The sequence below is a fragment of the Ambystoma mexicanum genome, chromosome 3p (assembly GCF_040938575.1).
Source record: "Ambystoma mexicanum isolate Mex_15411 chromosome 3p, UKY_AmexF1_1, whole genome shotgun sequence".
NCBI lineage: Eukaryota > Metazoa > Chordata > Amphibia > Caudata > Ambystomatidae > Ambystoma > Ambystoma mexicanum.
Genome location: NC_090925.1, coordinates 129063737 through 129077759, shown reverse-complemented (window position 1 = coordinate 129077759; position 14023 = coordinate 129063737). Strand labels below are relative to the sequence as shown.

General features: G+C 47.5%; 1 protein-coding gene across 2 annotated transcripts in view; it reads right to left on the bottom strand.

Moving 5' to 3' along the window:
* LOC138580158 (proteoglycan 4-like) overlaps nucleotides 1–14023 on the bottom strand; it is a 1214734-nt gene that overhangs the window by 1199827 nt on the left and 884 nt on the right. The gene's annotated exons all lie outside the window — the stretch shown is intronic.

The following is a 14023-nucleotide window of genomic DNA, read 5'->3' as shown; positions in this document are numbered from 1 at the left end:
CGACTACGCTGCACTTGCAGGGTGTAGTCGGGGTAAGCAGTAATGGTCGCCTCTCTCTGACTATTCTTCACTCTGGCCCGACTCACTCTGCACGGCATACCTTGGATATTCTGATCTCCTCAGACCTCCCCCTCTCTAACCCTCTCACCACTCCTCTCTCTTCGAGTGATCACTTTCTCCTTTCCTCCCACCTCTCTCTCTCTGCCCCACAGTGCAAGCCGACTCCTGCACTGCCACCTACCTTTTCGTCGACCCATAAAGTGTGTGTCAGTTGAGGCTTTCACTGCTACTTTCTCTCCTCCTCATGCACCTTTGACTGACTCACACCCTGACACAGCCCTCTCTAACTTTCATCTCTCCATCTCTGATACTCTGGATGTCCTTGTCCCCGTCATGAGGATCCTCTTAAAGCCGAAATCCAAGTGCAACTCTTGGTACGATTCCGGCCTTGCTGCCATTAAACGCAAGTGTAGGGCGGCAGAGAGGCAGTGGAGGGCATTAGGCGCAACTCCTGAAAAACTGGCCTGTCGCCTCCTCCAAAGGCAGTACCGACTCTCTGTCCTCTCTAAGAAGAGAGCCGACATCCAAGCCTGCATCTCCGCGGCATATAACAATTCGGCCGAACTTTTCAAAATCTGGCCAATCCTGCTGCAGTCTCTACCTCTCTTGTTCCCTCCCAGGTCCTCTGCACAGCCTTGGTGTCTCATTTCAACACTAAAACTCAGGACATCCTCCTCCTCTATCACTCCTGGCCCATCTGAGGCTGTCTCTCCTCCTCCCTTCTCCTCCTTTCGCCTGTTCATCTCTGACGATGTTTCTAGACAAGTCCGATCTATGAAAGTCTCGTCAATGCGGGTTCTCCCCTGCTCATCCAGAGCCATCAAGGACCACATCGACACCCTTGCTCCAGCCTTGGCCGATTTCTGCAATCACTCCTTTGCCAGTGGAATGTTCCCCTCCCCCTTAAGCACTCTGTTGTGCACCCCCTTCTAAAGAAGCCATCAGCCGATCCTTCCTCTCTGGCGAACTACCGCCCTATCTCCATCCCCCCTTTCCTGGACAAACTCTTGGAAAAGCTGTCCATCTCCCATCTTAATCTACATACGGAATCTGTTGGTTGCCTCCACGACCACCAGTATGTCTTCAGAGCTGCCAGAAGCACCGAAACTGCTCTCCTGAACACCAGTGAAGCCCTGCTCTCCAATCCGGACTGTAATTTACCTTCTGTCCTCATTCTCCTCGATCTATCCTCTGCTTTTGACATGGTCAACCATCCCATCCTGCTCAAACGCCTCTGTGACAACCTGAGTATCACTGATCAGGCCCTGGCCTGGTTGACCTCCTTTCTCACTTACCGACTGTGGGAAACCTGAGGGTATTCTCCCAAACGAACCTCGAGGAGCCCTTATTCAGGTGGCCAAAGGAAGCTTGACATGCTCAGATCCCAGCCCTGGGAGCGAAAGAGCGAAAGGGAATCACCTGGATTGGGGAACCCGGAGTTATGCTCAGGAGATTGCCCCAGGGGAGACACAGTATTACGCTGAAGAAAGGGATGAGGAAGACGAGGTAACCAAAGCTTTTATGGTCTGTATCAACTCGACCTCCCTTCCATCTGATAAACTTCCTTTTCAAGAATCCTTCATCCCCTACGCCTCTGATTAATCCATTACACACCCCACTTCTTCAGAAACCATCTTTTCCAAAAACCCTGTTTTTCTGTTCCCTATCCGAATACTCCCATTAGATCTCTCCTGCCCGATCCAACATTCACGCCGTACGTAATCAATCCTCTAAGGTCCCAAACCCAGATGCATCCAAAAAGCATAACTCACAGAATCCTTGTTTCACCAGTCTCCATTTGAATACTCCCCCTCCTTCTTCTTCTGCTACCCCTCATTATTATTAATCGCACTCCCAACCTGATCAGATATAACACTACGATTCCCACAATTCCCTTTGTCCATATTACAATCCCAGCTACTGCTGGTTACCCCGAAAGCCCTACCAATTACTGAATTCTCACAAACACCCCTGCTTATTTCACAAACCTTCCTTTTGCCCATCCTAGCCCGTAGGACACTTGAAACCTCTAACACCCTCTTTTTCCAATACAAGTACTTTTTGTTACTGTGATAGAAAACAGACTAATGATGAAATTGTTTACCTGACATATCCCAACCCAAGGATCAGGCATAGGGCCTCATTACGAGGTTGGAGGCAGCCATGGAGCTCTTAGCTCCATGGCTGCCTCCAAAACCCTTCCGACTCCTCCCTGGTGAATGGAGCAATTACCGGTCCATTCCGAGGTCGGAGGGACTGGTAATTCCCCATTCACCAGGGCCATTCCCCATTACCATTTGAGTCCCCATAGGGCTCAATGGGAATGGGGAAGGCGATAAAAAACGGTACCGCAAATTGCGGTACCGTTATTAGCTCTAGAGTCCCTTTGCGGGTCCCGTCCTCAACGCCTGGAAAAACCAGGCGTTAAGGGAGGACCTGCAAAGGGAACTCGTAGTAGGGCAGTAAGGGATTACAGACACGGTGCCCTTACCGGTGCCAGTAGTCCCTTACCACCCACCTCGTAATGAGGCCCGTAGTCAGGTAATTACTGACGATAACCACGCACACCTGATGGCCCCTTCCTTTCCCCACAGGGATAAAAGGTGGAGCAAGAGAGCACACAACGAGCACGGCAGACAGCACAACAAGACAGCTAACAAGGTGCAGAAGTCAAGAGAAGGAGAAAGGCGGCGCAGGAAGCGAGAGTGTGGCGAGGAGAGAAGTCCCCTTGCCCTTTTGGACCCAGACTCACAGAACCTTTGTGGAGGAGAGCCTAAGACCGCGAACAATAGCACAAGTGTCTTGCAGCAGATGTCAATGGTACACAGAGCGTAGCAACGCTGATAAGCGGGAGTGAGGGAAACCACTGCTATTGTGGTACCAGCCTTGACTCCAGTAAAGCAGAAAGCCAAGTGGTTCATCACAGCAGGTGAGTCGAGGGGAGAACCAATAAGAGCCGGGCTGTGTTGAATGAGGAACGCAAAGTGGCAAGTTTGAACTGCAATGAACTATGAAAGAACTGTAAAAGTGCTAAGGGGGGACCAGCGGCAGAGGGAACCAGCACCACGTGGGTGTCACTCCGAGACACTGGTCGATCCCCATTTGAGTTAAAGGGGAAAGTGAATCCCATGAACATTATAAGTTAACAGGGAAGTGAATCCTGCATGGTGAATGTAAAAGGGGAAAATGAATCCCATGAACATTATAAGTGGAAGTGAATGTGAAGTTGACAAGATTGAACCCAGAAGATGGGTGCTAACGAGAAGGGGGAAAAGTCAAATGTCCCGAGAAAAAGTGTGCTGACTGTTGGGCAGAATTACATGCAGTACCCTTTGGGAACACTGCACACAATTAAGACTACAGGTGTAAGCACAATCTCACCTTTGGTACAAGCCCGTACTACACAGTTATGTGGTAGCAGTGGCTGAGAAGTCAGACTTATCTCAAGAGAGATGTGACCATACAAGATGTTACACAAAGGACTTGCAATCACAGTAGTTCAAACAAACACTATTCAAGGTTTCTTGGTAAAAGAATACACATTTATTTACACAGTCAGTTGGAAAACATTCCACTAGTAGGAATCAGCTCAATATCACACTATAATACACTACAGTACACAACCAATACGTTTCTGAACAGGTTAGGCTCCCCTGAAGTGGGAGCAAAATGGCACTTCAGTAACTTTCAAAAGGGGTACAAAGACAAAGGTTAAAAAGAATTAAAGCACAATTACTTTCATAGGCAGGGCAAATAGTTGCAGTTCACTACAACAGGCAATTCAATTCAATAGGCCTGGGCCAAAGTCAATGGTTCAGTGTCTTGGATAGGATAGCACAGTGCTGGTAGTAAACGGTTAAGTCTTTGTCAATGTTCAAAGAAGTAGTTTTCCAGAAAAAGAGTAATATGTCGGATTAGGAGCGAACAAGACTCCAAAGTTGGGACAGTTTCACAAACTTTCACTGCGTCACAAAAGATTTCCACACCGCGTTTGCACAGTACCTTAGGTATGAAGAGAAGCTGTAGCTGAGGCAGTTGTTCCTGGCAGTTCCTGCAGATCTTGCTGTTCCCGAGCATCAGTCATGGGGACAAGAAGGAGGACGTCAGGAGGTTCCTGCACTGCCCAGGGAAGAGGCCACAAGCTTGGCTAAGCGTCGGTTTTTAAGGTGTGAGTGCTTTAAAGTCCACAAACTAGTATCCTTCTCACTGGCTATCCGGTTTTCAACAGCACTCTGATGAAAATTCGACCAGTATGGGAACGGTGTCCAGGTGTCTTACGAGTTGGTTGTTCCCACCATCTCAAGGGAAGAAGTCGTCCTTGAAGGGGCTTCTGTGTCGATGGAGTTTCAGGCAATTCGGACCTGCAGCAGGGCTTCACCGGGCAAACCAACGGTCCAGGAGTTGCAGCAGCCGTCTTCCTTCAGCTCATCTTCGGTTCTTTCATTCCAGTGGTCGACTCTGCCTTCCAGTCCTGGAAACTCGCTTCTTAAACAGTTTTCTCCCATTCATTCCAGCATAGCTATCACCCACCCAGCAGGGTGGCTGTCCCTGCCAGACAGTCAGCCAGCCAATCACACCAGAGTGCATTCAGGTCTCCTAGGAGACTAAGCAAAGGGAGTTTCGGGCACTTCCCTCACATCCTGTCCACCCCAGACACTCAGGCGCCAGAGGAGGGCTTCAGCACTGAAGCCCGCCAAAGGGCATTGAACAAAGGGACCAAACCTGGTTTGGCGCGCAGAATTAAACACAAGAAGGACCTTTCCTGATATAGAGGGCGCTAGAGGGCCGACCGAGATGGCGGCTCCCTACTGAGCTCCGTGAAGCTCCAAATGAATCCTGGAAAATCGCAGCTCTAATGGTGGATAATTGGCCCATTCAACAGGCAAACATCACTGCGGAGGGCTGGCGCCCACAGCGCATCCTGTATTGCTCCCGAAAAGACCCCCCGACACAGACAGCAACAACGACCAACGGCCGTGAGGGGTGACCCCTGGGCCGCGCTGCTGCCCCTGACAGGCCCGCGCTGCGACACCCACGCATCATGAGCCAGCCAGGCGGCACAAGGCCGAGCACCACACTCCTTCGCTGTTCAGTGACAGATGCCGGCAGCCGCCCAACACCTGCGACGAGAGAAAAACAGACCAAGGGGGCTGCAGACGTGCACGCCAGCGCAGATGGAGTCGGGCCCGGACCTCCCACGGAGACTCGCCCGCCCTTCCAGAGACACGGTAAGAGCAGCCGCGTGGGAGCGCTGCGCCACAGAAGTTCGCCCTGCTCTTCCCCTCCCAGCGTGGAACTGTATAACCGAAGCCCTTCCAGATACACGGTAAGAACAGCCGTGTAGGAACACTGCGCCACGGAAGATTGCCCTGCTCTCCCCCTCCCAGAGTGGAACTGTATAAACGAAGCCATGGTAAACCGAACAGACACGCCCCGTGACATGCTCCAGGCGCCCCAATAAACACCACGCGTGAGACGGCGGAGTCTGACCACCGCAGCTGCTGCACAGCGAACACTGCTTTCACCCTTGGGGAGGCTGCAGGGAACTGCCGACACAAATACAGACCCCGGATGTGCTCACATCTGCAATCTGAGTACCGGACCACACACGACCCACGCAGGCAAAGGAACCAGAAAGAGGCCGCATAAGCGGTGCGACTAGAAACGAGAGCCCGGTCCAATAGCAGCCCAAAAGGTGAAAATCACCTGCAGAGAACAGCGCCCACAACACAGCGAAGAAGGAAGACCCCCGCCCCCCTGGGCAGTCCAAAATTGGCACGGCTCCAATCTCCCGGGTACTACTAACAGCCGCCTCGCGCCAACATCATTACCACTACCTAGACCAAATCACCACAAGCGTCCAGAGTTGAGAAAGAGCACTGGCTCCCACAACACGCCCCCAACACCTAAAAAGCAGCAAAGCCAACTTTCGCTCCACAGGGCACAAGGCAGCAGGCCACTGGAGCGCCACTAAGTACTGCACTTCAACAGTAAATAATCAAACCAACATAACTGCGCAACAGACCTGTGGCAGGCACATTCGAAGACGCCTATCTGCAGCGGCTCTTATCCTTCCCCATCCGGAGTGCTATAGACAACAGCGACTTAGCCGACCCCGGCACACCTCACACAGCCGCAGCAGAGGATCTGTCTGTTGCCTATCTCTTGAGTTTCTCTTTTCAACATGTGGAAAGCGGACAAATTGCAGCGCAAACTCAACTTTGAACACGGGACGTCCTCCAAAACACCTAAGTCGAATAGCAGACCGGAATCACCTATATAGGATGCACCACAAGAAGTAGAACCCCCCCCAACCCTTTGACATCAGGGAGATCCGGCTCGAGCTGAAAACCGGAATTGGCAACCTTGATTGCAAAATGGACACGCTGTCCTCCAAGGTAAGACCAGCTGCAACATCGTCTCGACAAACACGAAGACAGACTGGACGCAGTCGAACAAAGAGTCTCCGACCTGGACGACAGCTCGACCACACTAACCACAAGAGTAGCAGCGCTGGAAGGCCAGATGAAGGCAGTAAGCGCAAAGAACGAGGACCTAGAAGGGCGCTTCCGCAGAAACAACATCAGGATGGTCGGGGTCAGGGAGCAGCAACTGCGGGCAAAGATGGAAGATCACGTCGAAAAAATCTGCACTGAACTCTACGGAATTGAGGCGTTATCTCAACTATTTGTTGTAGAAAGAGCTCATAGAATTCCCACCACCAAACCTATCCCGGGAGCGCCCCCACGGCCAATCATCGCCAAACTGCTTAATTATAAAGACCTGGACACAATCCTGCGACTCACCAGGGATAAGGGAAACATTCAGTTTGACGGCGACAGCATACAAATCTATCCAGACTTCTCCCCGGCTGTCCAAGCACAAAGGAGATCCTTCGCTGGGGTAAAACGCCAGCTCCAAGATAAGCAACTGTCATACTCAATGATCTTCCAGGCAAAACTACAGGTCCAACACGATGTAAAAACCCAATTTTTTAACTCACCCGAAGAAGCTAACACCTTCCTCAACAGAATTGGCTGCAGACCCCCCAACAATAATTCACGACCACCACAAAGAGACCAAGCGAGAAGAAACCTGCCATGAAACCTTGACAGAACATGGAACTACCCACCTACAATATTAACACTACCACCAAAAGAACTTAACTCTATAGGACAAGAGGAGCCTATTTCCTTGGAAGGCCACTAGCGCAGCCCTGTTATTGTTTCTAGGTTTTGGAGAGGGAATTCCCTCGGGCCAGTTGGGGGTTGCCCGTGCAAGAGAGGATTCCTTTCAACCAGACTTCAGATGGGGGGGTCTCTGAATGGACGAGTTGGGGGTTGTCCATGTAACGGAGAGTTTTTCAGAACTATTATGGGTATGCGCCACCCGACCCACCCCTGCACGCCACCCCACTCCACCACCACTAGAGTTCTCGCCACCCTTCCGCCATGATGAAGAGAAATCCAACTACGCTCCCACAGTATGCTCCACACCGTCAATGAGTTTCAGAAGACATCCCGATCCCAACAGATCCCAAACAGAAAATCACCCATCCAATTCAAGATAGAAACGTGGAATATCAGAGGGAGTAACCTGCCATCTAAAACGAGATAGATCCTGCAATTCCTCAAACGACACAAGGTAGATGTAGCTATGATACAGGAGACGCATCTCCTGCCACAGAACGAAAACCTTTGGGCCCGGAACTGGGGCTGCCATCGTTATTTCTCCTCCTACTCATCATACGACAGAGGCGTAGCTACCCTAATAAATCCAAAAGCATGCTTCTGTCTATTAAAAACGGAGAGAGACACGGAGGGAAGAGCCCTCCTAGTGCAGGGAGTCCTCGCCAGGAAGGAAATCGTACTTGTAAACTCCTACGGCCCCAAAGTTGATGGCACCAACAACTTCGACTGGGTGATGTCACACCTCACACAGTCCGGTACCGCAACCATAATTTGCGGAGGAGATCTCAACACACATCTAGACCCACAAAAAGACAAATCACAGATCTCAACAGCTCAACCATCTGAAGCTAGCCTCCAGGTACAAGAGATATGCAGAGCGTACGACTTGATAGACATCTGGAGACATAAGAACTGGGAGAACCGCGAATATACCTTTCACTCAAACGTCCACAATACTAACTCACGTATAGACTACCTCCTAGTATCCGCACGCAGCTCGCTTCAATGGGGACAGTGCCAAATCCTACCTAAAACCTTTTCCGAACACGCCACAGTGACACTTGAATGCAATACCCCCAACGCCAAACCAAAAACACCCCACTGGCGATTTAAACCTGGAGCAATAGCCGACCAAGTATTTGCAACTGAGCTACGAGACGAAATCACATCCTTTCTAGAAATGAATCAAGATACAGTCTCCTCATTAGGCACATTCTGGGAAACGCTAAAGTGCTTTGTAAAGGGGATATGCAATGCAAAAGAAAATGGAATACTGAAACTAATCAGACGAGAATTGGCCACCAGCAAAGATCGCCTGAAGGCTCTAGAACTCCAGTACTCCACCACAAACGAAACGCGCATTCAAGCGGAACTTAAGGAAGAACTGCTGAAATTCAAAGCCACGGCAGAACAAGAACTAAAATTACTAGGACGAGGACACCAGATACGCCAATACGGAGAAGGACAAAAACCCAGAGCCCTCCTCGCCAGCTTAATCTCTGCTGACAGGTAACCAACCCTAGTAGAAAGAGTGCGCTCCCCAGAAGGCACACTGGTCCATACAGAAGAAGAAATAATAGAAGTGTTCCGTACTTTCTACAGCTCAAAACATAACACGCACACTGAAGCCCTGCGCAACTACCTTAACGACACTAAACTATACTGGGTAGAAAGGGAACTCTGTGAACCCTTAAACGATCCCATTACACCAGAGGAGATCCTTCAAGCCATAAAGGGTCTACCTAACACCAAAGCCCCCTGGCCCGATGGTAATCCTTCTGCACATAAAAGACAAACCCCCTGAGGGGAAGTGAATCCCGCATTTTTATAAAGTGACTGAACATTGTTGTCAAGACGAGAGTGAACCCAACAAAGGGGTCTCTTGAGGAAGCCGGCAAAGAGGGGAATCCTGCATGGTGAGAGCTTGGGAAAGGATTTGCGAGGCCAAGCAAAAGACATTGATTCGAGGGAGCATGCCTTTTCGGAAGAAAACGCTTCCTGATGCCTATAGACTCAAGGGGTGCTCACAGTTATGTCACTGTTCCGCCTTGTCCCGTGATGTAACGTGGGGAAGGGAGTACACTAGTTCAGCAGTCAGGAACTACCGAAACCCTTTTGGACATTTCAGTTTACCCCAAACACTCTTTTGTTATATATATATCATTGTCCCACACCATTTTGGTATAGGTAAGGATTTGGCAATAGGGTTATTAGAATAGGCCATTTTGTTTTGACACAACACCACTAGGACCGCGTTTTCTTTATTTGATGGTTATAGCTTGCTCCCATCTTAGATTTAGGTCTAGATTAGGCATTTTTCTCACCCATATACTGTTCAATAAACACTGTTGAAACATATGCTGTTGTGTCTGTCTTACTTATGATACCATGCCTTCCTTACACTTGTCAGCGCCCTGAGGTCTCTGGGTTTGTGGCGCTATACAAAAAATATATAGATAGAAATCGTGATGTTCCACTTCAATGCACTGACACTGCTGCAGTATTATCGGGGGTAATTGCGTAGACTGATGGAGGTATGCTGATTCTTCCCATGTTAGTGCATGGTGCCACTTTATATGGAACTACACAGGTGTGGATCCCTGTTTTCCATTGGCACACCGTTTTCCAGCAGGGTGTACAAGTGGTCAGATTGAGTTGCTGCTTTTTCTGTGTGAAGTTCTACCACATTTTGAACTTTTGTGGTGGGTTAGCACACAGGCTGGGTATATGTGGGTGTGATAGTGCAGCCGGTGGGCGTGCTGTTGGTGCTCTGGATGCCACGTAATGATGCAATGTTCTTATATGTTCTACGTCAGGAAGGCTGGGTATGAGGCGGTAAGATTCTATTAATACTACAGCCTCAGCATGTGTGGTGGTATTCTCCTATTCTTCAGCATCACGTTTTTCCCAAAAAGAAATGCTTGTTCCTGTCTATATTTGTGTATGGAGTAAAAGCTTTGTCTTGATCATCATCCATGTCATCATGATTAATATCTGACCCAGTGAATGGTGGTTGGGGAGATACAGACTTGGGATTTTCAGTCTCCTCCTTCATGTCAAGTACTCAGTCTGTTGTTCTTCCTTGATCTTCGTTAGATAAAATCTGCAAACCTCCCCCCTTCTGATAGTTTATTGAACTGAAAGTTGTCCCGCCTCTGTCTCTTGGTGGAGGTTCATTGTCATGGTGAAATACAGATGCATTTTCTTGTGCTGGCGCATGTACCCCAGAGTAACTCCAGAAGGGAGTATGGAATGTGAGTCGGATGATACCTTGAATTCATCACGTTCAATTCGGACCTCCCCAGTGCACACAGCAAGTGCGGCTGCTGGAGTAAACTAAAAAGACCAGAAACTGCACATCTCCTCTTGCCTCTCACTCATTTGGGTGCTGAAATGCTGTTCTAAATGTTTGTCAACCGCCTGTCTGAATCTCTGATGCTCCTTCCCAGCAATTAAAACGAGCGTGGCTCCCTCACAAGATGCCCTCAGGATTTTGTGACTCCTCCTACTCCTGAGTATCACTGCTTAACATTACTCCAAATGCTCTCAAATGTATGAAGCCTTACCTAAGTGTCATAAGCAACCCACCAGAAACTAACTCGTGCCTTTCCATTTACCACTTTATGCCATTTGGTTGTACTTTGTATTGTATTGTATTTGTCATTCACATAGTATCTTTGGGTTTGAGGCTTCCCAATCGGGCGCCAGGCACTCCTATGTTACAAATGAATACATCGCAATTCAGAATCTTGAAAACATCTGGACATTTTATTGTTTTTGTGTGTCCTTTGTCTAGGTGCCCATCAGTTGACACTTGTTTCAGCCTTCCTTGGGCCATTTTCCAAACTAGGCTATAACCATTAATCCGAAAAGATATCAACAGTATATTACAGCATCACAGAATGTGAATTGTTATTGATACATATTGGAACATATGTTATGCCTCAACAGCGAAAAAACAGAACTTCTGTTGATTGGATCCCCCTCCATCTTCAGCAAACTGGGCAATCAATACTGCACCTTCGCTGTAGACAACATTCCCATTGCTGTCTCCCAAACGATCGAAACACTTGGCGTCTAACTTGACTCAGACCTGACCTACTTCTCCAAACTTCTTAATGCAGCAAGACCTTTTTTTTCCTTGCCCTATTGCCTTACCATAGCTAGGGCAATCATCGGCTCACGACTTGACTATTGTAATGCACTCCTGGCAGGGACCTCCTGCAAAAACATTGCCAAACTACAGGTGGTCCAGAGCAATGCTCTCAGGGCTGCCACTGGGATTTCTAGGAGGGATCATATCTCCACATCAAAAGAAGGCAGGTGCACTGGCTGCCAATTAAAGAAAGGATAATCTTCAAAACTCTCTCACTCGCGCATACATGCCTCCATGATCTAGCACCTCCCTACCTGGCCACCAGAATTCAGAAACTCTCCTCGCAAAGGCCTACCAGAGTGGCTTACACCAACCTGATCTCCACTCCCAAAAGCAGGAGAGTGCGCACAGGTGGCACCAGCTTCCCATTCATGGCCGCCTCATTCTGGAACTCCCTTCCCACCCACCTTAGGATAATTGACTCCCATCTGGCATTCCGCAAAGCCATCAACACCAGGCTATTTGTTTGATTTGTCAATCCTAAGCCTTATGTTATCATCTGTTCTCTATAACATGCCTGTAACTAAGACTGTATCACTGTATTAACAATTAAGTTTCCTTTCATTTACTTGCAAGCACCTTGATGCCTGTGGGCTGTAAGTGCGCTCTACAAAAAATAGAAATACAAATATTTGTCACATCATGCGTTAACAAATAATAAAACACAAAGCAAATCATCATGATCATGATATCCATTGAAATATGCATAGCATGATAAAAAAAATATATGAAATCAAAACAAATCAGTTATGCACGGATGGCATGGGGTTGGGAAGGGGAGGAATGATTGGGACTAAGAGGAGAAAACAAAGGAAGAAATCCCATAATAGCCTTTCACATATCAAATTACATTCCATGCTTGAGCTGATCTTATCAACTAGTGTTCCCCCATTGTGAACAATGTGCCACCTCATGCAAGACCATTCCCCATTCCTCTACTGGACGCTATCTCATTACCTATTTCACATGGTCATGCAATGTTAATGTTTCTGTTTTGAATACGTGTACACCTGTGCCTATATTGACTTAATTGTGCCTTTTTAATTATTAAAGTGCCTTACCATGATATGGTTTAATATATGCCAGAACAAATGGGTGTCTGAAAACGTAGTGTGTACCCATGTGTGGGGTTCCTGTCCCACTTGGTTACTCACCTTATTCTTTTCTTTTCCTTTTCCTAGTCACTGCTAATGCAGTGATAATATAACTCCCACTGTGAATAACAGGCTTAGTTCCCTTGACTCTAAAAAGTAAGTATATTCACAGAACAAACTATTGCAAAACTCTACCTTGGTACAGACATTTATCAATGCATTCCTGCCCATATCAAACACATACCAAGAAGGAAACTGAGAGAGTACCAATATCATCTCAAAACAGAATTGTCCTAACTCTACTAATTTTAAGAAATAAAAAACTACAAACCGAAGTGATATGATCTTCATCTTATATTAAGTGCACATACATCTCTATGAAAGGCCTGCTATTGCGACATAGCATCCCCTGCCTCCCCCGGCAACTCCCACAACACAGATTTGACCTGTCCACCCCTCCAATCAAAGGTGGTCCATTGATGAGACTCCCTTCCCATTTTGAAGTGATCAGCACTTGCTAATTTAGCAAGGTGCATACTTACACGTCACCAAGCCTGAACCCAGCAGGAGAGGAGACCGAAACGCTGCCACAACCAGTGATTTAGATGAGCATAGCAAGGAGACTGGCTTCAACTGTGCCTCCTTCCCCATGTACTTAGTGCCGATGCATGTATTATTTACCCCCTGCTTTTTTTTAGGTCTTGAGCCCTGTTAATTTTGATAACATTTGAAGACCTGCAAAATTGCTTACTTCATTGCCTCAAGACCTTACAGGTAAATAGGCTTCCTCGCACTAGAAGGGAAATCCTGTAGTAGACACAACCTTCCCTGTCTGACCCAGGCCCAATCCCTGCCCTGCCCATCATTGGAACCTGCTTGGAGTTTTATTTCTTTTGACAGCCAAAATAATCCTTAGCTATAACTTCTGAAATAAAAGCGTATTTCTAGTTTGGACAATGTGGCAAATATATACACAATAAAAATAAAAGCAATTGGAACTGCAAAAACAGCAGTTAACTTCAGTTAGCAAAACACAATCCCTATATTTTTGCAATGCCTTCCACAGTCAGGAGATGTTTTCAAGCACAAATTTCATCAATACCTTTACAAGAAATATGTCTACCAATTACATCTGGGAAGAGATGTGTTCAAGTTCCTGAACTCACATTGGTCTCAAATCCCAGTTTCTCCACTTAAACAAGTGTCTGTTCCCAGGCAAATCCTTTTATCTCACTATCCCTTATCTCCCAAAATTAAGTGTATATAAGGTATTCAGCTCACACTGTCCGCTACTTCAAATAAAGTCTCACTCCTGATATTTCCACATAGGAAATAGAAAACGTTAAAAGGCATTGAATGGCGAAATACCAAAATCACCAAACAGTGATAATTACTATGCTGGATATATCAGTTTATTTGTCTCCTGCCTTACTTATGTCAACGTATTTTTTTTATTTAACTTCCCATGATACTTGCATATTTAAGACTCATTCTATTACATTATTTTCTGTAGTATCACTGAT